At 37.2% G+C, this 25,506-nt stretch overlaps 1 pseudogene; it reads right to left on the bottom strand.

Moving 5' to 3' along the window:
• Nucleotides 1-18,121: 18,121 nt before the first annotated feature.
• LOC114087899 (growth arrest-specific protein 7 pseudogene) lies at nucleotides 18,122-23,265 on the bottom strand (annotated as a pseudogene).
• Between the last annotated feature and the right edge of the window lie 2,241 nt (nucleotides 23,266-25,506).

The following is a 25,506-nucleotide window of genomic DNA, read 5'->3' as shown; positions in this document are numbered from 1 at the left end:
AGAGAGACTCTTAAACGTTGCATTTTATTTTTGTGTGACAGATACCATTTCACAAACCTAGGCAGAGATTAGAGGTCCAGTTTAGAAAATGGAATGCCACATTCTGAGGACTGATAGCTATCAGCTCCTAGAAAATATTTGCACAGTTACTTTCATTGGAAGGAATCATATCCTTTCCTCAGTCTAGATTTCTTCCCTAAAATAAACAAAAAGGTAAATGGCTTAGTTTGCATCTTGGGTTTTACTTTAATTCAGTAAAGGTAGTTTATTAAACTTACATTTCCACACTGAAGTATAACACATGTATTATATAATATAAAAATATTTTCTGGGTTCCACATTCGTGAAATATGAACATCTGCCCTTTGTTGTAGGAGTTGGTTCAGGGACCGACTGGAAATGGGAAACAATGTCTGCAGATAAGCCTTCCCTTTCTCTTCATTCCCCTGGATCTCAGAGTTCTGTCCCCTGTGCTTGCCCTTTGAATACATTTGGGGAAATATTTTTCCAGTTGGAGAAGACATAGTCTCCCTCCCACCCCAGCAGTTATAACAATAAAAGTCTGGATTTTCTCTTTGTCCCTGGTGAAACTATTGCTGGGTTAAAGTCAACTCCCCTGAAGGGGGAAATCTCTGCTGAGATTCCCTCTGCTGATGGACATTATTACTCCAAGGACCCATTCTTTGATGAATTTATTTCAAACACCTGATACATCTTTTCTCACATTGGACCAAAGATTTTACTCCATCTGTTGACTCCCTATCTGGCATGGAATTCTGAGTTACTTTCTTTAATTAAAGGAAAACCTACTCTTGTTTACTTGTTTTTTAATTCATTTCATGGATCAAAAAGTGTATCTATGCCATAGTGACCTTACTTTGCCATACAAACATTAACAGTTAAAATTTATTGAAAGCCTGTTATGTTCCAGGCAAAGAGATGAGTAATTATGAATAAGCACATTAATTTCCACAGCAATACAATTAGTTAGTTTTCAACTACTATTTTAATTTTATATGGCTTATACCTAAGCCATTGAAGCTTAGGTAAAGTACTTAATTTGCTCAAGGACTCACATCTAAATAAAGGCAAGTCCAATACCTGAATTCAGTACAATCTGAGACAAGAGCTTGAGTTTTTAAACATGAAACTAAATAGTTTAATCACTTGATTTGGAAGGGAAGGAAAGAGATACTTATCAATAATTCATCTCATGCCAGGCACTGTGACAAATTCTTACATATGTCATTTTATTTAATTCTTACCAGGTACCACTGTTGCAATTTTAAAAAAATATTTTTAGTCATAGATGGACATGATAACTTAATTTTATCTTTTTATCTATCTATCTATCTATCTATCCATCTATCTATCCATCTATCTATCTAATGTGGTGCTGAGGATTGAACCCAGTGCCTCACATATGCTAGGCAAGTGCTCTACCACTGAGCTACAACCCAAGCCCTGTTACAATTTTTTAAAGTGAGGCTGTTTGTTCTGATTATCTATATCTGTATCTGTCTCTCTGTCTCTGTCTCTCTCTCTCTCTCTCTCTATATATATATATACACACACACACATACACACATATATGTGTATATATATACACACACATGCACACACATATGTATATGTGTATATATATATATGTATATATTTGTATTTTGATTGATTATCAGGTAGGGTGAGATAAGTATCTAGTCTCATTATACCTATGGATAACCAGCTTTCCCAGAATTGTTTGTTAAAAAAACTGTCTCTTCTCCAGTGTATGTTTTTGTCAACTTGTCAAGGGTCAGATAATTCTAGGTATGTGGGCTTATCTCTTTGTCTTCTGGTCTAGTTTGTTGGTCTATGCTTCTGTTTTTTTTTTTTTTTTTTTGTCAGTACCATGCAATTTTTGTTACTATAGCTCTGTAATATAATTTGAAGTCAGATAAGATGATGCCTTCAGCATTTTTTTTTGGTAGGGGGTGTAGATGGTTTTGGCCATTCTGGGTCTGTTACTCTTCCAAATAAATTTTAGGACTATTTTTTCTAGTTCTGTGAAGAATGCCATTGGTATGTTGATGGTGATTGCATTGAATCTGTATATTGCTTTTGGTAGTATGGTGGCTTAAAAATTTTTTATTTATTATTTTTAGTTACACATGGTAGTAGAATATATTTTGAAATATCATACATAGATGGAGTATGGCCATTTTAACAATATTTATTCTGCATATCCCTAAACATGGGAGGGCTTTCCATTTTTTTGAGTCTTTTCCTGTTTTTTCTTCAGTGTTCTATAGTTTACAATGTAGAGGTCTTTCAACTGCTTGGCTAGATTTACTTCTAGTTATTTTATTTTACTTTTTAAGCTGTTGTGAATGAAATAGTTTCCTGATTTCTTTCTCAGCAGATTCATTACTGTCATATAGGAAAACTATTGATTTTTGTGTGTTAATTTTGTAACCTGCTACTTGGCTAATTTGCTAATTAGCTCTAGTAATTTTCTGATGGAGTTTTTCTGATCTAAATATAGGATCATATCATCTGCAGAGAGTGATAATTTGACTTCTTGCTTTTCTATTTTTATGCATTTTCTTTTCTTTTTTTTGCCTAATTGCTCTTTGTTTATTTTTTCAGATCTTTCTACATAAATAAACATGTAATCTATTTAAAAACATTATTTTATTTCTTCTTTCAGTTCATTGAACATTTTTTTTTCTTTTTTTTAAAAATTTTTTATTGTTGGTTGTTCAAAACATTACATAGTTCTTGATATATCATATTTCACACTTTGATTCAAGTGGGTTATGAACTCCCATTTTTACCCCGTATACAAATTGCATAATCACATCAGTTACACATCCATTGATTTACATATTGCCATACTAGTGTCTGTTGTATTCTGCTGCCTTTCCTATCCTCTACTATCCCCCCTCCCCTCCCCTCCCCTCTTCTCTCTCTACCCCCTCTACTGTCATTCATTTCTCCCCCTTGTATTATTTTCCCCTTTCCCCTCACTTCCTCTTGTATGAAATTTTGTATAACCCTGAGGGTCTCCTTCCATTTCCATGCAATTTCCCTTCTCTCTCCCTTTCCCTCCCACCTCTCATCCCAGTTTAATGTTAATATTCTTCTCATGCTCTTCGTCCCTACTCTGTTCTTAGTTACACTCCTTATATCAAAGAAGACATTTGGCATTTGTTTTTTAGGGATTGGCTAGCTTCACTTAGCATAATCTGCTCTAATGCCATCCATTTCCTGCAAATTCTATGATTTTGTCATTTTTTAATGCAGAGTAATACTCCATTGTGTATAAATGCCACATTTTTTTTATCCATTCATCTATTGAAGGGCATCTAGGTTGGTTCCACAGTCTTGCTATTGTGAATTGTGCTGCTATGAACATCGATGTAGCAGTGTCCCTGTAGCATGCTCTTTTTAGGTCTTTAGGGAATAGACTGAGAAGGGGAATAGCTGGGTCAAATGGTGGTTCCATTCCCAGCTTTCCAAGAAATCTCCATACTGCTTTCCAAATTGGCCACACCAATTTGCAGTCCCACCAGCAATGTACAAGTGTACCCTTTTCCCCACATCCTTGCCAGCACTTGTTGTTTGACTTCATAATGGCTGCCAATCTTACTGGAGTGAGATGGTATCTTAGGGTGGTTTTGATTTGCATTTCTCTGACTGCTAGAGATGGTGAGCATTTTTTCATGTACTTGTTGATTGATTGTATGTCCCCCTCTGAGAAGTGTCTGTTCAGGTCCTTGGCCCATTTGTTGATTGGGTTATTTGTTATCTTATTGTTTAGTTTTTTGAGTTCTTTGTATATTCTGGATATTAGGGCTTTATCTGAAGTGTGAGGAGTAAATATTTGTTCCCAGGATGTAGGCTCCCTATTTATCTCTCTTATTGTTTCTTTTGCTGAGAAAAAACTTTTTAGTTTGAGTAAGTCCCAATTGTTGATTCTAGTTATTAAGTTTTGTGCTATGGGTGTCCTATTGAGGAATTTGGAGCCCGACCCCACAGTATGTAGATCGTAGCCAACTTTTTCTTCTATCAGACGGCGTGTCTCTGATTTGATATCAAGCTCCTTGATCCATTTTGAATTCACTTTTGTGCATGGCGAGAGAAAGGGATTCAGTTTCATTTTGTTGCATATGGATTCATTGAACATTTTAACTATGGATTTTCTAAATTCTTCTCCAGCACTTCTTTCACTGAGGTAACATTTGGGTCGGTTATTGAAGTGTGGGCTGTTTGGGTGATTCTTTCTCTTGCCTTTTAATTCTGTTTATATGTCTGTCTTTTATAGGTGACCACACACCCACTACCCTTCAAAGGGTCCTTTTCATAGTAGCATAGAGCCTGGTGAATGTCTGAAAGCATGGGATGATTATTGCTTTTTTTTTTTTAATTCAAGGTACTATTTAGTGAATTTCTTTCTCTTAAGAGTCTAGGCTAAGTGGATATTCACATTTTTATTGTTTCATTCTCTGTGTGTCCTCTGCTGTACCCAGTATCAGCACCACTTAGAAGACACTGAACCTTATTTACTACAATCACTTCAGAGCAAAGTCACATAATATTCAACCTTATGAAAATCTAAAAACTTGTTGATGCTCTTCTCCATAGTTTTAATCCAGGGACAAACTTGTAGCAAAGTTCTGGAATAGGTTAAAAATTTAGTTATTAAATATAATAAAATTGCTATAATGCAATTTAGGGAATGAAAAGGGCAGAAGAGAAACATTGGGCAAAAGAAGAGAGAAGATTATATAGAGAAAGACACACATACATATATGTATATGTATATCAAAGTTGATATTAGAGGTACTTATAGTAAACTGTGCCAAGGTGAAGAAAATCCTTATTGAATCTGGGTTTGGATTTCATCAAGATTTGGAACTTTTAGATGTCCATCAGTCTTTGGTTTGGATTCCCCCAGAATTGCTGGGGTTCAGGAACTACCCCATAGTTGCTATGGACTTCCCACCAGCTGGTTCTTGTTTGTAAGCCCAAGGGCCTGAGGCTGGATTCTGAGAGGGCACAGTGCGGTCTGCTGGCTGTTTCTATTGTGTTCAGGAGTTCAGGACATAGGGCTCTGGGCTATTGCTCTATATGCTACAGGTCACCCCTCACCCACTCCCCTCCACCGAGCCTCTTCCAAGTGGCATAGAGGCTTGTGGCTCTCTGAAAACATGGGACCTGTGTTTGTGGATTCTGTGTGTGTGGTTTGTGATACATAACTGTTCTGCTTGATAGAGACTCATCTAGTTCACCTGGATTCTAACTTTCACTCTCCAAGATTGTGAACTGCATGCACTGGTCACCTCTGCTGAGTGGGACAGTGACAGCATTCTGCCTGAGTCAGAGTTCCTGTCAGTTTTTGCTGCAAGTCTCATGCACCATCCCCTTCCACTGCCTGGAATGGAAACTGCCTCGCTGTCTGGTTCTGAACTGTTACTTACCACCACTGGCCCCTGCAAATCATGGGTATCTACTTCTTCTCTGACTAGGCTCCTGTGAAGGCTCTCTGGAGGGCTGGGTTAGGCTAGCACTTCCTGGAATGGGCCTGCTCCACCTCACTCCCCTCATTCCCAGCGAGGGAGAGGAGGTTTCACCAACTTTTGACTAGTAGAGTTCCCTCTACAAGTTCCTTCTAGGCAGACTATTGAGACAGCCCACTGTAATGGTACTCCCTCTGGTTTTATTTGTTGCTATCTGAAGGTGAGGAGATGCTATGCTAATTTAATTTCTTCTAGGGCACTGAGAAGCTGTGGGCTCCACAAAATGGCTGTCATGCCCAGCATGGCCTTCTGTCTACCATCTGGGTTAAGCTGCTTGATTCCCTTCAAGGATCCTCTTGCTCCTGTCACATTTTAATTTAGTTGCTTTTCTTTCCAGATGTTGTTAATGGAGTGAGCTTACATGCTTTTCCTCTCCCTCTGTCTCTGTTGCCCCTCTCTCCTTCTCTTACCCTGGTCTGGATTCCCGGTTGAGGAACTCTGTCCTTGTTTTCTGCTCTAATAACCAAACTTCAAGTTTCTCCAGGTCTAAGACTGTCGAATATTTGGTCCTAGAGCATTTATTTTATCACCCACCTCTCTGATCAGCTGTCCTTTTATTGCCCTGTTTCTGTGTTATGGGGAGATCAGGGATTGATGCCCAGATCTGCTCCAACATCTTCATTCAGTCTTCAAAATATTTTAAAAATGTCTAGGTTTTCAGCTTCTGGTTTTGCATTACTGCCACATTCTAACAACAAGTAAAAAGCTGAACAGTCTGAAAAATAACTCTTCTTAGATGCGTCAGGAAAGTGAGGTCACATAATCATATAATGAATCATATGATTAAATCAGTCAATGCATGAGTGGTGTGACAAAATCTAACATCCACCATTCATGATAAAACTCTTAGCAAACTAGGAATCTAGTGGAAGTACTACAAATTGATTAAAAAATCCATGGAAAACTGATAGCTAATTTTGTATTTAATATTGAGAAACCTGAAACTTTCTTGCTAAGATCAGAAAGGCAGGATACCCTCTTACCACTACTTTTCAACATCATACTATAAGTCCTAGCCAATGCAATAATATGGATAAAGGGAATAAAATTATACAGATTGAGGAGAAATAAACTAATGCTTTTAAATGGATCACATAATTATTTATGTAGCAAAATCTGAAAGATAAATAAAGAAATTCTTGAAACACATAAATGATTATATAAAAGTTATAGGATGAAAGTTTAATATAAAAAAGCCCATTTTTTTAATGCTGGCAATCAATAGTAGAATTTAAAATTAAAATATCATTGATATTAACAACTCATAACCCAAATGAAATACCTAGGTATAAAAATCTAATAAAAGTTCATGAGAAAACTTGCATAATTCTGATAAAAGGTATTAAAAAAGTAAATAAATGGGGTGATATTCCATGTTCATGAACAGGAAGACTCAAAATTGTCAAGACATCAGTTCTTCCCAATTTGATGTATAGATTTGACACAATACCTATCCAAATCCCAGTAAATTATTTAGTGGATATCAGGAAAACAATTCTAGCATTTTAGAGACAGACAAAAGATTCAGAATAGCCAGAACAATATTAAAGGAGAACAAAGTTGAAGGACTGATAAAACCCAACTTCAAGACTTACCATAAAGTGCAGTAATTAAGACTGTGATATTGGGGAAAGAAAAGACATATAAATCAATGAATCCAGACACAGACCACCAAAATAAAGTCAACCATTTCTGTCAAAAGAGCAAAGACATTACAATAAAATTTTTTCCCCAATAATTGTTATTAGAACAATTTGGCACTGACATGCAAAAAATGAATCTAGGCACAGATCCTACACCCTTCACAAAATTAAATTTAAATTGGATCTAAATCCATAAGTAAAACACAAAACAACAAAACTTGTAGATATTAATATAGGAGAAAACCTTGAAGACCTTGACTATAGTCATAAGATATAATACCAAACATGAGCCTTGAAAGAAACAATTGACAATCATGACTTCATTATAATAAGGCAATGTCAAGATAATGAGAAGACAAGCTATATAATGAGATAAAATATTTGCAAAAGACACATGTAATAAAAGACTGTTACCCAAAATATACAAAACTCTAAAACTTATAGTAAGAAAGAACAACTTGATTAAAAAAATGGGCAAAAGACCTAAATGTACATCTCACCAAAAAAGATATACAGATGACAAATAAACAAGTGAAAAGATTCTGTATAATATTAGGATATTTCAAATTAAAAGAACAATTAGATACCCTTGCATACCTAGTAGAATGGACAAAATCCCAAATACCAAATTCTGGTGAGGTTATGGAGTAACAGCAATTCTCATTCATTGCTGGTGGAAGTATAAAATGAAATAACCATTTTGGAAGATAGTTGGATAGTTTCTTATAAAGTTAAATACACTATAATCAATTGTGTTTATCAGTATTTACCCAAATTAACTGAAAACTTTGTCTTCACAAACAACTGAATATGGACATTTATGGCCATTGTATTTATAATTGATAATACTTGGATGTAATCAAGATGCCATTTGTAGATGAGTGGATATAAATTATAGTATATCCAGACAAATGGATTTTTATTTAGCACTAGAAAGAAATGAAGTATCAAGCCATGAAAGAACATGGAGGACATTTAAATACATATTATTAAATGCAAGAAGCTAATACAAAAAAGGCAACCTACTATATAGTTTCAACTACATAACATTTGAAAAAGGTTAAACTATAGAGATAACAAAAAGACTTTTGGTTGTCAGTGGTTAGTTTAATAGGCAGAGAACAGAGGATTTTTAGGGATATTAGAACTGCTTGCATTTCAGAATACTGAAAGGATTCTGTATGATACTATAATGGTATTACTGAAACTATTTTGTATAGCAGTACTTATTACATCAGGTCCATAAATCCCCATGAAAATAATGATTTGGGAACCATATTTTGATATGTGCTGTATTTTCCAACTCTGACCAGCATACCTAGTTGGATGTGTTACCTAATTCAGCTTTATCCTCTAGTTATTTTCTTAATAAAAGTGGCACTAAGAGAAAAATGAGGTGAGTGGAATTGCTTCTGATAGTGGTTGGTGGAAGCCATTTTGGGATGGTCTAGGACCAGTTCTTAAAACCTCAGACAAAAATAGGTCAAATAGAAATCGCGGCCTTTCATCAGGGATCTTTTTGCCTCTCTTTTAGTTGCTGTTGGACTGCAGTGTGCAGTTTGGGCAGGTTGTGCACCCAACCACTCTGGAAAAAGACTTTCCTACTGCAGTCTGGGTGAGTGGTGCTTTCTGGAGTTGTATAGTTCATAAGCTTTGTGGCTTTATGTATAGGCTCTGTGACCCCTCAAATATTGATAGCCTACTTGAAGGATAAAAAAGAGGGAGAGCTAAAGAAAAGTTCTTTAAATTAATTTGCATTCTTTTTGCATTTTTTCAAATGTCCATTTCTAGGTTTGGCCATAATCATCAATCCTTATCCTACAGACTGAAATTGTGGAAACAGCCACAGTGCCATTATGTTTATTTCACCCTAAAAATCAACAACCAGATGGCAGCTCCCAAAAGATCAGAAAAGGAAGAGAGGGGGATGCACAGCAGTTACAGAATATGTGAGTCTCTTCCCATTGTCCAACTTTATAACTTACCTTTTGAAATTTATCATTCTAAGAGGAAAATTAATCATGCCAAATTGTAGCTATTCTCACTGGGAACATTAGTTCTCAAAAAAGCTTACACAATGGATAGAGTAAAGCTTGTTAGGGTTGGAATATTCCTTACGAACTCTAATGGTGACAGAAGCACACTTCTAGGCAGCCACAGATTGTACCCATACTGTGCTTTCTTAGGACTCACTAAAAAAATTTCTATACCCTAGAGGGTAATCAGTAGGTCTCCCAGTGTTCCTCTTGTGTAGGTCCTCAGGCCAAAATCAAACATATAAGGGAATAAGTATGGAAAAAGGAGACATGATTTCCTTTAACAATAAACCTGCCAGAGCAAGCAGTGGTTAAGTATTAGAGACTTATGCTTTCTTCTGCAGACTTAGATTCAATTGGAAGTTAAGCTTATTTCACCAAGGTAAGTGCAAATGAATTCCTCTTTCATATAGTAGATTGCTAACAAATGTGTGCCAAATGAATGACTAGATTTTTTTTAGAAGAAGAGAAAGTTATTATAATTTTAATTCCTTATTAACATCAGTTAAAACAGTCATTTTGTTAAAATTAAATGAGTAAAAAATTTTAAAATAATAACAAATTTAAAATTTTAATTATAATTATTAACATTGATAATAATTAACAGATTAGTAAAATATAATGTCTTATAAAACAATTATACTCCTTATTTTTATAGGAATAAAAAGTGCCTTTTACAATTTCCATGTGTACTTGCTCAATATGTGTTTCCTATTTTAAAAATGATGGTGGATTTATATCCTGTGACATGGTGAACCTAAAGCGTTTTTTAAATATTTTATGAGTAACTACTTTGTTCACTGACAAAAATCATAAAATTAGAGGGCTATAAAGGTATTTAAAAATTATTCATAAAATTTATGTCTATATACATTGCAAAACTATAATAGAAGCTGTACTAGATTTTATAATACTTAGACATTTTAGTTCTTTATGGATGTGCATTTCCTACCATGTACATCAGTCAATTTCATTGGTAAGTTAATATACCACTTGAAACATAGAATCTTATATTTTTTAAACATAGTAAATTCTTTTAGGAAGAGACTACATCTGACATAAAAAATATTTTCAAAATTATATTTGAATAATAATGTGCTAAGTATGAAGTTCACAGTCAGTTTTCTTATTTTCTAGTGTGTTTTGAATTGGAGAAATTAGTGTTAATATTAATAATTTGTAATTTATTTACCATCCATAATATTTTCATAAAAACCAACAAATTGTTTCTTTAAAAAATTTCATAACCTCTTTATTGATTTCAGGGTCTATTATACATTGAGTTTTATTCATTTACTAATTTTGCTTAATGATTAGCACAGAACTAATAAATATTTTAAAAGTATATCTTTGTTTTGTACTTCATAGTCTATTTAAATATGAACAGTTTTTTTTCTTTTCTTTACTTTTTGCAGTACTGGGAATTGAACCCAGGGGCACTTTATCACTTGAGGTACTGATTCCCAGGGGATATAGCTCAGTGGTAAAATTTTTAGAAGGGTCTCACTAAGTTGCTAAAGAGGGCTGCCAGGAACTTGAGATCTGCCTGTCTCAGCATGCTGAGTTGCTTAGGATTACAGGCATGCACCAATATGCTTGGCCTACATCAACAGTTTCTAAAAGAGCATTAAATAAATAATATTCTTTTTTATTGGTGCATTATAATCATACATAATAAGGGGATTCATTATGCCATATTCACACATGCATGTAACATAATTATGACTGAATAAATATCTCAAGGAATTTACTTAAATTAACATTTTGTTCATTTGTGACAAGCCCCTTGAATTTAGTCTATGACAAAATTATGAGAATAATAAATTTCTAAGGTGATATATATGCTAATTACTCAGGTTGTACCATTACACATTGTATAAATGTATTTAAAGGTCACAATGTACCCCATAAATATGTACAATTACTATGTTGATTAAAAATAAAAATATATTTAAAAAATCACCATGAGACTGGGCATTACTCTGAAAAATTCTTAACATACAAGGAAGTACATCTTGGCAAAATTTTTCCATGTCTTAAACTTTTAGGTCTTATTCTGTCCTAAAACTTACAAAGTTTTAGTCCTTTGCCTTGTGAAATACTTGGTCCTTATTGACAACATCATAATTTTAATATCTGCCTTGATCATGTAATTATCCTTCCAGTAAGAGATCTGCCATATGTTAATATTCTGCTCATAGTTCCCCTCTGTAGTCACTCCAAATTGTCTCCCTTTACTCCAATTCACTTTGCTGTTTAAACCTACTACTTCTGGACTATATTCTTCTCAGGGATCAAGATCTCATGTGGTGCTGTATCCAGTTTATTGCCAATTTTGCTTAAAAACTTCATTCTGGTAGATGCTGAAAAAGATGCTAAGATGAGTGGGTTGAGGGAGGGGTGTTCTGTGTTCCGGTTCTTATCTGTCCTAGGTTGCAAAGGGAGAGAAGACAGGAGGGAATACTGATAGTACTCTATAGTGGGCAAAGGAGGGGACAGGGCTCCTGAAAATTATTTTTTGATTTAACTTTCTCCAGTTTTCTTCAGCTGGTATAAAGCTAGCTGGGATACATTGATTATGAACACTCGTATCATGCAGACATGGGTTCAAATCCTGACTCTTCCATTTAGTATTCTGTGACATGGAAAACTATGAAGCATTACTAAAATCTGGAATTTCAGAAATTCTTCCCTGGATAAAAAACATTTTATTAGCTCAAACTGAAAGGACATAACCTCATCCCATCCTACCAGATCTATGTATAGGTAAGGTAGTCGAGAGGCAGCTGTGCCTAGAGTCCTAAGTTTTAACTAGAATGAATGTTTTTCACAGACTTTTTCTAGTTTTGGTTAAATTCAAAATACATACAAAAGTCCATTTAACAAAATCTGTACATGAAACAGTTAGTGGAACAGACTAAAGGAAGCCAAAAGGTTGGGAATCAAATGGGAAGACTGTGCAGGATAACACCAAAAAGGACTCAATTCAAACAGTAAAGAAAAGGCAATTTCAGTTATCTGCGTAGGCTATTTTAGCTATTGTAAGCTATTTTAGAATTCACATGTACTATTTTTATTGAAAGATTAACTCAATTCTCTACCATGATATTTTAGAATATTTTTCAACTGTAAGTTAGTATTTTTAATATTAAAATTCATAAAAGTATTATTAAACTTCTATTATTAATAAGATCGAATATCCAGATCTAAGAATGTGTCTAGAAACTGAAGATACTATCTTTAGATCCAAACAAGTAATTTTTAGGAAGAATCCGACCCATTTTGCTTTTACTAATTATGGTTATAAAATTTATCTACACATATTAAACATTTACTTTATGTTAGTATTGTACTAGGTGATTTGAAAACATGATCATTTTTAATGCTTGAGGTTTTAATTTCTGTTTCCTCAAGGATTAGAGATGTTGAGCATCTGTTATTATCACCATTTGTATATTTTAACTACAGAAGTGGGTATTATTGTTTTATTGATTCTGTAGAAAAAGAAATTGAAATTCCAAGACAGAAGATCATTTGTCTCAGGTTACAAATTTCATATTTAATGGAGTTAGGATTTCATTTTAGCATTTACTAAACTTTTACCCTTCATTATTTAAAATAATATAAAATGATTTAATTATGGTAAAACTGACCTTCAGTTTTCTATAGAGAATGATTAAAATATTTGCAATTTTGTCATGTGATTAAAATACTGAGATTATTTTGATCTGGACAATTTATTTCTGTGTAACTCATCAATATAGTTTTATCAGTCTTTTGTACAAATCAATACGTTTTATTTTAGTAATTTCTTCTGATATTAATGGTTCTTTGTGGACATTATTTTTTTTTTTGTAGTAAGAGCACATAACAAAATCTTCTCTCTTAATAATTTTTTTTTTTTAAATTAAGGGAGACTCTTTTTTTCTGGTTTGCTTTAGTATATTGTGCTGGGAGCCATTAGCCAAGTAGGTATGACAATTTCCTTGCCAGCGTACCCCATGTTGCTGACATGTTGCAGCGACATTGAATGTAGGTGACCTTGCTCAAGGACCAAGGCAGATTAGGGTGTTCCCGGTTTTAAGATAATCGTGTTTAGGGCGTTCCCAGTTTAGGTTCCAGATTTAAGGTTTAAGATTATTCCTGCTGGGAATAGGGCGTATCCTGCTGCCTGAGTTCCCCTTGAGTTCTCACGGGATTCAGACAGTATATTTTGGAGATAGAAGCCCAGTGGAGGTGAATTTGGGCAGAGAACGTGGATTTGGGCAGAGAACGTGGATTTCCCCAGAACGTGATTGTAGACGGCTGGTGTGAGTTCGGGAATAAAGAGTTGCTGTTTGAATCTACAAGCTGTGTGGTGGCTCGTGATTGTGTGCCCAGCCAGACTGCGGCATTTGTGCCCAGCCAGACTGCGGCATTTGGTGGCCCGTACGGGGAACTTCTGAAGCTTAGAGGTAAGTGAAATTTCTCACCCTTGAGGAAGAGAGAAAGAATGGGTGAACATTTCAAAAAACAATGTGTTATCGTTTTGATTTATTTTGTTTTTATTTCAAGTTGCCTGTTCCTAGAACTTTCTCAGGCAAACTGGGGGAAATGGTTGACTCAAGGTTTGAAGTTGTTCGCCTCCGAGGAAGAAAAATTGTTAGAGGAAAGAGGCACCCCAGTAAGACCAAGAACAGTTAGGACATATGTTGATACAATACAAAAATGTAGCCCATGGCTTTTTAAAGACGAGTTATTAAGTATATCAATGGGACCATCATGGTATCCTGTAGAAGGAGTTTTCTTCAAGAAAGAGATGGCTAGTTCTGTTTACTACACTTGTCTAAGATCTTGGTTTTTACAGATATCTGATTAATTTACAATGCTAAAGTGTTAAAATATCAACCACTAAATATGAAATCAAGTACTCTTTACTTATTAAGTTCCATAAGGTAATATATTTAAACATTATGTGTGTTTTCATAAATTGGTAAATGGAAAAATGTTTAATATTGCTTTGTGTCTGTGTCTTTGCTAAAACAAGGTTACTAAGAGTTAAGATTCTATTATGTGTAATTTATATACAAAGAGTAGAAAAATTTTCAGTTGGGTTTCAATTATAGTATTATAGTATCATAAAAAACATGAAAGTCTTTCATCTTATTAAAGTGGAGTAATTTGTCTAAATCAGAAATTTTATAAGAGTTGTTTCAAAATGTGAATTTATAAAAAGGGTTAACGGTTAAAAAAGAGAAAAAGATTCAAGATGTGGAAATATATTTTAATATAAAAGGTTAAAGGAAAAAGAAATGTTTCTAGATGAGATAATCTGTGTGTGGTAAAGTAAAAAGGTGTAAAATGCCATTTAAAAAGATTTTGAGGAAACTAGACTTACTTTAAAAGCTTGAGAAAAGAAGAAAGAAGAAAAAGATATTTGTACATGGCAGATTGAGACAAAGCTTCTCAATGGAGTTAAAAAAAAAAAAGGCCTTTGGTTGAAGGGCAGCCATGTAAACTAACACTGAAGCGATTTAAACAAAATCTAAGCCTCGTTTAAAAGAGTGAAGTTGTAGGTGGTGAAAAAGTACATTTAAAAGTACAGTATAGATGTACTTTAAAAGGCTTTAAAAGGTTAAATTGAAGGTGGTCGAGATACCTTCATGGCAGAAAAAAGATTGCTTTATTGCATTATTCGAAGCCTAGTTAATCGTAAAGGCATTACTTAAAAAATGGGAAGATAATAGGATAAAAGATATTTAGATAAAGATTAAAAATTTAAAGTGAAAAACTTTAAAGACAGAAGTATAGAAAGTTAAAAAGAAAAAAGATAAAGAAGATGTAAAAAGATAGAAAAGATGTAGGAAGACAAGAATTTTAAACCCACAAAATAGGAAAAAAAAAAAAAAAACTAGGAGGAAAATAAGCAACTAAGGGTAAAAATACAAACCTTAGGGAAAAAAAAAACTAGAAGATAGAAATAAGATAGAAAATGGTTGAAAATGTCAAGTAAGGTATTACACAGATAGAAAATGCAAAAAGCTAAGAAAACTATTAGATACAGACATACTTATTAAAGCAAAAAGAGGGAATTGGAAAGGGGTATATATCCCCCATAGATAAACTTAAAATAACCCTTTTTACTCTAAACTTTTAAAATTTGGATTCATCAGGACTTAGTGCTGCGGAAAGACATGTGTATCCAAAAAATGTACATAAGCCTAAGGTACTTTGGAAAGATATTCTAACAGGACAATGGAAAGGTCCTGACCCAGTGATTGTCTGGAGTCAGGGTTCTGTTTGTGTTTTTCCACAGGGAGAACAGCAACCGATTTGGATTCCAGAGAGACTAACCAAAGCAATTTCTACAGATCAAAAAGAAGATGATTTGACTCAAATCCATAACAGCTGATATCCAGAGCTCCAGCTTGGCCATTCTTACATCTGCAACAGTGATTAACCAGTGATATAATTTTTATTTCCTTGCCAGCGCACCCCATGTTAATTGTGGTAGTGCTGGCATATCTTTGCTGATGGTGTCACCAGTGATGCAATTTTTTCCCAAGGAGCCGTCAATTGGCTTGGTGTCGTGGCATTTCTGTATCCTCCTCCCTTCTGCTAGTGATGGTCTAAAATTTGGGGGCCAATGGCTTATGCTGGACTGGTAGTCAGTGACGGGTATGATCCAATTGCAGTGGTATCAACCTAAGACAGGAGGCTGACGCCTAAAGGTCAGTTTTCCGATGACGGGTAAGAACCATATGTTGAATTGGACAACCTACCAGGCACCGTCCATAAGCCACATTAACCTCACTCCCCCACTGGCACCAAGGCCAAATTTGGGGGCCAACAGAGGTGAGGCAAAGAACCTCACCCCCCCACTGGTGCATAGACCTATCCACAAGTATGGCTGTATGCTGGACCGGTAGTCAGTGACGGGTATGATTCAATTGCAGTGGTATCAACCTAAGACAGGAGGCTGACGCCTAAAGGTCAGTTTTCCGATGACGGGTAAGAACCATATGTTGAATTGGACAACCTACCAGGCACGGTCCTTAAGCCACATTGCTTGTTGTTTAATTAATCAGAAGGGGGGAGATGCTGGGAGCCATTAGCCAAGTAGGTATGACAATTTCCTTGCCAGCGTACCCCATGTTGCAGTGACATTGAATGTAGGTGACCTTGCTCAAGGACCAAGGCAGATTAGGGTGTTCCCGGTTTTAAGATAATCGTGTTTAGGGCGTTCCCAGTTTAGGTTCCAGGTTTAAGGTTTAAGATTATTCCTGCTGGGAATAGGGCGTATCCTGCTGCCTGAGTTCCCCCTTGAGTTCTCACGGGATTCAGACAGTATATTTTGGAGATAGAAGCCCAGTGGAGGTGAATTTGGGCAGAGAACGTGGATTTGGGCAGAGAACGTGGATTTCCCCAGAACGTGATTGTAGACGGCTGGTGTGAGTTCGGGAATAAAGAGTTGCTGTTTGAATCTACAAGCTGTGTGGTGGCTCGTGATTGTGTGCCCAGCCAGACTGCGGCATTTGTGCACAGCCAGACTGCGGCAATATTGAACATCTTTCTAATATAAACTATGAGAAAACAATTCTAATTCAATGGAAGAGATGCTGAAAGATTCAAGATTAACATCCATTATTAGCATGTAAAATTGAGGGAAAAATCAGTGAATTTTGCTCATAGAATTCTGCCCTCATGGGAGATGGAAGGGTCAAGCCTAAAGCTATCACTGGGAAAGATGAAGAAAGATGGGCTCTCAGAGCAGGGGTTTCTGGCTAGAAGCTGTTCCTATGTCACTGTGTCAATTTTTTCTCTCACCCCCCTCAGGCTAATTCTCTAGGCTAAGATGGTAGAGATCATGTTTTCTGTAATAGAGAAAGGGAGTGATGGGCTGAACCCAGTGGTTGTGCTGAAAAGCTTCCCAAGTCACACTTGGCTCAGGCTTCTCCAGAGAAGATGGACGTAGGGTAAGGAGGTGCTGGCACCAAGCGAGGGCTTGGCACAGGGCTCTGGAAAGTTCAGAGCAGCTGGAGGCCCAGGTGGCAGGACCTGCCTGGATAGCAACAAACTCCAATCGCCATGAAAGTCTGCAATGCCCATACAAGGGACTTCTCATGTCTAAGCAGTCATATGGGGGATAACAAAGACTTGCCCTAACCTGTCTCCCATGTGAGACTGACCTAGCTCTATTAAGCCCATGGTGAGCAGCCTGGGAGAGCAGGGGTCAGGGTAGCCCAGTGTTGGACAGGACACCATGGTAGACAGACCCCATCTGGTTTCTGGTTCATCTCTATCTCTCAAAGCTTTTGGACATGCACACAGCTGAAGGAGGTCTCACTGGCTGAGAACTTTGGAAAGCTCCCTCTAGTGAGACTGGACGGGGCTGGCAGAGTCGGGGTGGGGACTGCCTTGAGAAAGCAGCTGAGGAATGGATGGATCGGAATTTCCAAAGACTTCAGAGATGATGCCTGGTCTGGTAGGAACCGTGAATCAATGCTCCGACTTGGGGCTAATTTGCTGAATGAGGTAGTTCCATCCTGACCTCTCTAGACAGGATTGGTCTGGGAAGACAGAAAACAGGCCTTCCCAAGACCCATGGGGATGAAAAGGGGCTAAGAAAAGCCAGATTTGGGCTCTCAGAACACAATATGAAAAATAGAGAGAGGGCCGTAAAGGATTCTAGGTGCAGGCTGAACTGATGGCGCCTTCAATCCATGATTCTGACCCTGACGTTGGCTTGGAGGCAGAAACAGCCCTTCCCTCATCTTCCAAAGCCCCGGAGATAAAGGGACCAGCCGGAGGATGGGCTTTGGGGCATCCAAGGGCACAAGTGTGTGATGGCCACCCCTATGGAACTCAGCAGGGACCACAAAGTCCCAGCCTCAGTTTGTTCTCAGAACAACAAGCACGGCATGGGGTTGGGCGGCTTCAGTCTTGGAGACATTGGCAGGGTTGCAGGTTTGTCTTCTTGGCCTGGGAATATTTGGGATTCCCCAGCTGGGCCATCCAGATCACCCTTCTGGAATTGCCAGCTCTCTCCTGTCTCCTCAGTGGATAGGAGAGTGGGTGGGAGGGCAGCATCACCCAGCGGGAGCCACCACCCCCTCTCCACGGAACCCCCAGCCCCTCTCCTGGTCAGGACCCTGGGCCGCACAGGCATGTCCATGTCCACAGGGTGAATGTTGCCCATATTGTGCTCTCTGACCCACAGCTCTCTGTCTTTGGCTGGGTCCACTTTTCGAAGCAGTTGGTCCACAGGCTCGACTGTGCTTTGGTTGAACATGTCTGTCTCATGCCGCAGCTGTGTGTGCTGACACAGATGTTGCCGGATCATCTCCACCCTCTCCACCTCCAGCCGCTCCAGCTCCAAAGTGGTGGTCACCATCTCTTCAAACCACTTGGACTGGGCCTGGATGTAGAGGTCCACACAGTGCATGAGATTATCGCCAGCCTGTGTGGACTTTCTCTGTTCCTTCTTGATGTCCTCCTTTGTCTTTTTGCTCAGCTTGATCTCCAGCTGCTGCGTCTTCATCTCAGGTCTCTCTGCCGCTCTGTGAGGGCTTTCCAGGCCTTCTCCACTAGTGCATAGCAGCTAGCGAGCTGCTAGCAGAGGTCAGCGATATGGTGGTCACACTTTTTCATGTCTTTATTGAAATTCTCAGGAAAGTTCATTAGGGGCTTCTCTACCTCGCTGTGAAGCTTGGCGGAGAACTTGAGATGAACTTCTGCTTCATCTGCTGGGCTCTTCACCAGGGACCACGCTTCTGCCAGGAAGCCTTCCTCCTGTGCAGTCAAGTAGTTCTGAGAGAGCTTAGCCAAGTTCTTTGCATATTCTTCTTCAATTTTTATCCTCTCTCAGAGGAATTCAGACATTTCTTTCTGCATTTGTTTGCCTTTCAGTTGCTTTTGGAGCAGCAGTTTGAACTCAGCCATGGTGCCATTGCCTTGGGGATCCTTCTTATCAGCTCAGAAGTAGTCACAGTGCTCCACTCTGTTGGCTTTAGCAGTTGCATTGTGTCTGGGTGAGGGAATGTTACACAATTTATCATCTCTGTGTGATCAACTTTATTTTCAAGATTATATATTTTGTCTTCATTGCTTGAGATTCTGTATTCCAAATGGTCTTATCTGTTGGTGATACTTTCCATTGAATTTTTAATTTGGTTTATTGATTCCTTCATTTCAAGGATTTCATCTTGATTTCTTTTCAGGATCTCTAACTCTTTACTGAAGTGATCTTTCATCTCCTGAAATGCATTTCTCATTTTACTGCTTATATATGCCTGTAATTGCTCTCTTATATCATTATTTAATTCATGGAGCAGTTTTACTAAATACATTCTGAACTCCTTCTCTGACATTTCTTCTACTGTTTTGTCAATGGATTCTATTATTGGAACATCTTGGTTTGTTTGGAGCACTTTATTCCCTTGTTTTTTTCATGTTGTTTGAGTGTCTTCCCATCTAGCCATGTGGATCTGAGGCAGTACAGTTTCTACTCTGTAGACTTGTAGTGTCCCTGAAGGTTTCCAGTACCTTGCCTTTAAGGGAGAGACCAATATTAACAGCACCTAATGCAAGAAATATATAGCCTTAAACCAAATAGCTCCTATTAAGATGTCTACAGTTTTGACACAAATGATGTGTTCAATTATTGTCTACAATATAAACAGTAAGTATGCAAAAGGGGCTTACAATTTCAAATGGTGGACAAAGAGAGAATGGAAGTGGTATAGTATATGATGTTTATGAGGAAGGAGAAGATAGAAGTAAAAAATATTATAGAAAGAGGAATTCATAGAGGTTGGCTGTTAGCAGTAAAAAAGAGAGAGAATCCAGAAAACAGATAAGTGAGAGGATATATATATATATGGAAAATTTTGGAACAATGCACCCCAGGAGTCTCTTTTGTGTTCCCCTTGTGAGATGTAGGAGCCTGATCTTAGATCCTTACGTGGCCTATGGACTCCTCAATTCATGGTCTCTGATTTAGTCTCCAAATTTGATCTCTCCTGCCCCTGCCATTTGGAATTGGGGTCAGGCACCTTTCTCTCCCAGGGTTCTGAGGGCTGGGCATGGGACCTGTGTGCCTCTCACCTCTCATAGGGAAATTTCCAGTATGGGATGGTCTGCTGGGTAGCAGGGAGTGATGGACCCAGTTAGGGGTTAGGGAAGGGTTGGGAGACTGGGAATTGGGGAGCAGAATATCCCTGGGTGCCCTGGCTGATGCCCGACCTGGCGGGACCCAGGGATCAGTGGACGTGGGACTGGGGAGGGGTCAGAGAACCATCTGTCCCCCAACATTTCAAGATTCACAAAGCTTTTTCCAGCCTCTCCAAACTGGGTTCCCTCAGCTGTGTATCCATCTGATCCTGGGCTTTTCTTGGTTAGTAGGCTTCTGATTGTGTCTTCTATTTTATTGCTTGAAATTGATTTGTTTAGCTTGTGTAAACAAATCCTAGTTTAGTTTGGGAAAGTCATGTGACTCTAGAAGTTTGTCAATGCCTTCAGTATTTTCTATTTTATTGGAGTACAAATTTTCAAAATAATTTCTGATTATCTTCTGTATTTCAGTAATGTCTGTCGTGATATTTTTTATCACGTATGTTAGTGATCTGAGTTTTCTCTCTTTTCTTCATTAGCATGACTAAGGGTTTATCAATTTTATTTATTTTTTTTCAAAGAACCAATTTTGTTTTGTCAATTTTTTCAACTTTTTTTTCCTTTCAATTTTATTGATTTCAGCTCTGATTTAATTATTTCCTGTCTTCTACTGCTTTGGGGGTTGATTTGTTCTTCTTTTTCTAGGGCTTTGAGATGTAATGTTAGTCATTTACTTGTTGACCTTTTCTTCTTTTAAGGAATGAACTCCATGCAATGAACTTTCCTCTTAGAACTACTTTTATAATATCTCAGAGATTATGTTATATCAGTGTTCTCATTTACCTCTCTGAATTTTAAAATCTCCTCCTTGATATTTTCTGCAACCCATTGTTCATTCATAGCATATTATTTAGTCTACAGATGATGAAGTAGCTTTTATTTTTTATTTTATTATTAATTTCTAATTTTATTTCTTGTGGTCTGATAGAATATAGGGTAGTATCTCTACTTTTTTTATTTGCTAAGAGTTGCTTTGTGGCATAGTATATGCTCTATTTTAGAGAAGGATTGATGTGGTGCTGAGAAGAAAGTATATTCGCTCATTGACAGATGAAATATTCTATATATGTCTGTTAAGTCTAAGTTATTGATTGTATTATTTAGTTCTATAGTTTGTTTGTTTAGCTTTTGTTTGGAAAATCTATGTAGTGGTGAATGAGGTGTGTTAAAGTCACACAAAATTATTATGTTGTGGTCTATTTGACTCTTGAACTTGAGAAGAGTTTGTTTGATAAACATAGATCTCCATTGTTTGGGGCATAAATATTTATAATTGTTATATCTTATTGATGTATGGTTCCCTTAGCAGTATGAAATGTCTTTCTTTATCTCTTTTGATTAAATTTGGCTTGAAGTTTACTTTATCTGATATGAGGATGGAAACCCCTGTTTGTTTATATGGTCCATGTGAGTGGTATGTTTTTTCCCACCATTTCACCTTAAGTCTGTGGATGTCTTTTCCTCTGAGATGAGTCTCTTGAAGGCAGCATATTGTTGGCTCTTTTTTTAAATTAATCCAATCTACGAGTCTCTGTCTTTTGATTGGTAAGCTTAGGCCATTAACATTTAGGGTTATTTTTTTAGACATGACTCATATTCCTGGTCCTTTTTGTTTATTTTTGGTATTTAACTTGACTTGGTTTCTCCTTTGATTGGCTTTTCCTTTAGTGTAGTTCTTTTGTTTGCTGAGTTTCATTGTTGTTTTTAATATCCTTCTTGTGAAGAATTTTGCTGAGGATGTTCTGTCAGGCTTTCTTGCTGTAAATTCTTTTAACTTTTGTTTGTCATAGAAGGTTTTTATTTTGTCATTAAATCTGAAGCTTAATTTTACTGCATGTAAGATTCTTGGTTGGCATCCATTTTCTTTCAGAGCTTGGTTTATGTTGTTCCAGGATTGCCTGGCTTTGAGGGTCTGGATTGAAAAATCTGCTGAGATCTGAATTGGTCTTCCATTATATGTAACCTGCTTTCTCTCTCTTGTGACCTTTAAAATTCTATCATTTTTCTGTATGCTAGTCATTTTCATTATATTGTGCCTTGGTGTAGATCTGTTGTAATTTTGTACTTTTGGTGTCTGTAAGCCTCTAGTATTTGATTTTTCAATTTATTCTTCATGCTTGGGAATTTTCTGATATTATTTCATTGAAGAGATTGTGCATTCCTTTGGTTTGAATCTTTGAGCCTTCCTCTATCCTGATAAATCTTAGATTTGGTCTTTTGATATTATCTCATAGCTCTTGCATATTATGTTCATGGTTTCTTAACATCTTTGCTGTGAGGTCAACTTTATTTTTTAAATTGTATATTTTGTTCTTATTGTCTGAGGTCCTGTCTTCCAAGTGATCTAGTCTGTGGTGATGCTTTCTATTGAGTTTTTTATTTGGCTTATTGTTTATTTTATCTCAAGGAATTCTTGCAGTGTAGATCTGAGATATTGCAGTTTCTGCCCTATCATCTTATAGTGTCCCTGCAGGTTACCAATGCCTCACCTTTAAGGGAAATATCAATATTACAATACCCAATGTACCCAACATGCAGTTATAGATCAATTAGCTTCTATTTTGACATTTATATATTTGTTCCTATAAACAGAGTTCAGTTATCTTCTACCGTATAGTCAATAGGTTTGCATAATGGTTTACTGTTTCTAATGGTAGAAGGGGGTGCTGGGGAGTTGGCTGAAATGTTTATGAGGTAGATGTGAGAATACAGAGGTATTAGATTATATGATTAGTGAAAGGGTAATCATAAGAAGTTGGCTGTTAGCAGGAGAAACAAGAGAGAGGCAACCCTATGTAAGACTCCCTGTTACCTCAGAAACAGGATGACTGTTAGCACCCCTAGTAGAGGCACCTCTGGTTTAACCAGGCCCATAGGGACTTTGGTGATGTCTTACCAGGTTCTTATTGTTGTCCCTAGACAGAAGTGGTGATGTCTCAGTTTGATGGTGGTGGCAGCGTCAAGCCTGCATGTACCCTGATATTGAGCTGTGGAACCATGCTTTGGTGAATAAGGACACCCAGTGCGGGGTGCCTCCCTATGGGGTGCCTCTCCATGAGGCACTGGGGCAGGCCTCTCTTGGGGTCACCAGACCCCTGACCTTTTATACCACATTTTCTTTATCTTTAATTCTGTTGATGGACATTTATGTTATTTCCATACTCTGGCTATTGTTAATAATGCTGCAATAAACATAGGAGTGTAGATATCTCTTTGAGATCCTGATTTCAATTCATAATAAATAAATGTGATTGCTAGATCTTATGGTAGTTTTATGTTAATTTTTTGAGAAACCTCCATATGGTTTTCCATAGTGGCTCCACTGTTTTATACTCCTACTAACAGTGTGCAAGTTTTCCAACTTTCTACAACATTCCCAGCAGTTTCTGTTTATTTGCTTTTAAATAATAGTCATCCTGATGGCTAGAAGGCAATATCTCATTGAGGTTTTAATCTGCATTTCCCTGTTGATTAGGGATTCTGAGAATCTTTTCATACACCTGTTGATATTTATATATTTTATTTGGAGAGATGTCTATTCAAGTTCTTTGCCAATTTAAAAAATTGGGTTATTTGGGCTTTTTTTAAATGCTTTTGAGTTGTAATGATTCTTTATTCTTTTCTTTTTTCTTTTTGGTATGGGGTATTGAATCCAGAGGCACTTTATCAGTGATCCATATCCTCAGACCTTTTTGTGTTATTTTATTTTGAAACAGGGTCTTGCAGAATTGCTTAGGGCGTCGCTAAGTTGCTGAGGCTGGTTTTGAACTTGCAATACTTCTGCCTCAGCTTCCTAAGCCACTGGGATAATATATATGTGCCACCAGACCTGGCAACTCTTCATTCTTAAAAAGTCCCTTTGACTTTGCTCTAAAAAAAGTATGAAGATGGTAAGCAGCCCATTCCCCTACCACTAAATTCTAGTGTTTAAAATGATGATTGAGGGTAAAAAATGTAAAATATATAGGGAAGAGTTCCTTGGGTGACAAATCTGTTCAAACAAAAAGTAAAGAAGGTAATACTCTAAAAAGCAGTAAACTGGCAAATTTTGCAAATGAGTCTGAAAGACTGTAGCAAATGTGAATGTGAGGCCCTGCAGACACTCTCCAGAGCCACCCATACACCCCCTTTAGGGTGTTCTTACTGGCTCTCTAGCAGAGGATGGCAGTAGGGAAGGGAGTGAGCAGAATGGCTCCCCTTGCCTGTTCCTAGATTTCTTCATTGTGCTAAGGAAAAATTATTTCTCATTTTGTATAGCTGGTGGTACTATGCAAAAAACAGATTCTTGAAAAGATGAAGAAAATAATGTACGGAGAAACTGACTTGTTAGAAATCAGAGCAAGATATTGGTGGATCCAGGGATAAATCCCAAACCTCACAACTCCTTAAGCAGTGTTTAGTTCATTGACTATGCAGCCTAATATAATAAACTGAAATGATGTTAGAAAATACAAATATGGTCACCCACCAGAATCTGCATTCCAATATCAAGAAACATCTGGAGCTAGACATGCCACAATTTGTAAATCATCTGAAAAATGCCAAGAAGACAAAGCATTGAAACTTTTTCAGTTTTGTGACTAAAAGACCCTGGCAAGAACAATTAAAGGAGGGAAAGTTTATTTGGGGGCCCAGGTTTCAGAGCTCTCTGTTCATAGACAGCCAACTCCATTGTTCTGGGCCCAAGCATCTAGTGTTTTTTGCATGGCCCAAAGGGGCTCTGTACTGCTCCACTACAAAGGAAATTTCAAGAAATTGTGATTTATTGCATATGTTTTAGCTCATTAGAGTCTCTGGGACCTTTCCATGAACCACCAGGTGATCACCTCTAGATCATTTTACCTGGGACAAAAAACCTAAAAGAAACATGTTTAGTCTCAGAACCAGTACATTGCTTCAAGTAGCCCTACACACAAGCAACAAGTTCAAGATCAGCATGAAATTGGAAGCACAGGACCCCAGGAACACCACATCCACCTGCATCACCACAATGGTTGGACTGACAAGTGCCCACCTCCACCTGCACCTTGATGATAGTGTCAACAAGAATGACTTCTGAAGGCTGGTTGACTCAGCTGAAATCCTGTCTGCTGGGAATAATGGGGATATGCTACA

The sequence above is a fragment of the Marmota flaviventris genome, chromosome 2, assembly GCF_047511675.1.
Source record: "Marmota flaviventris isolate mMarFla1 chromosome 2, mMarFla1.hap1, whole genome shotgun sequence".
NCBI lineage: Eukaryota > Metazoa > Chordata > Mammalia > Rodentia > Sciuridae > Marmota > Marmota flaviventris.
Note: the sequence above shows the minus strand (reverse complement) of the source record. Positions and strands in the feature narration are given on the sequence as shown.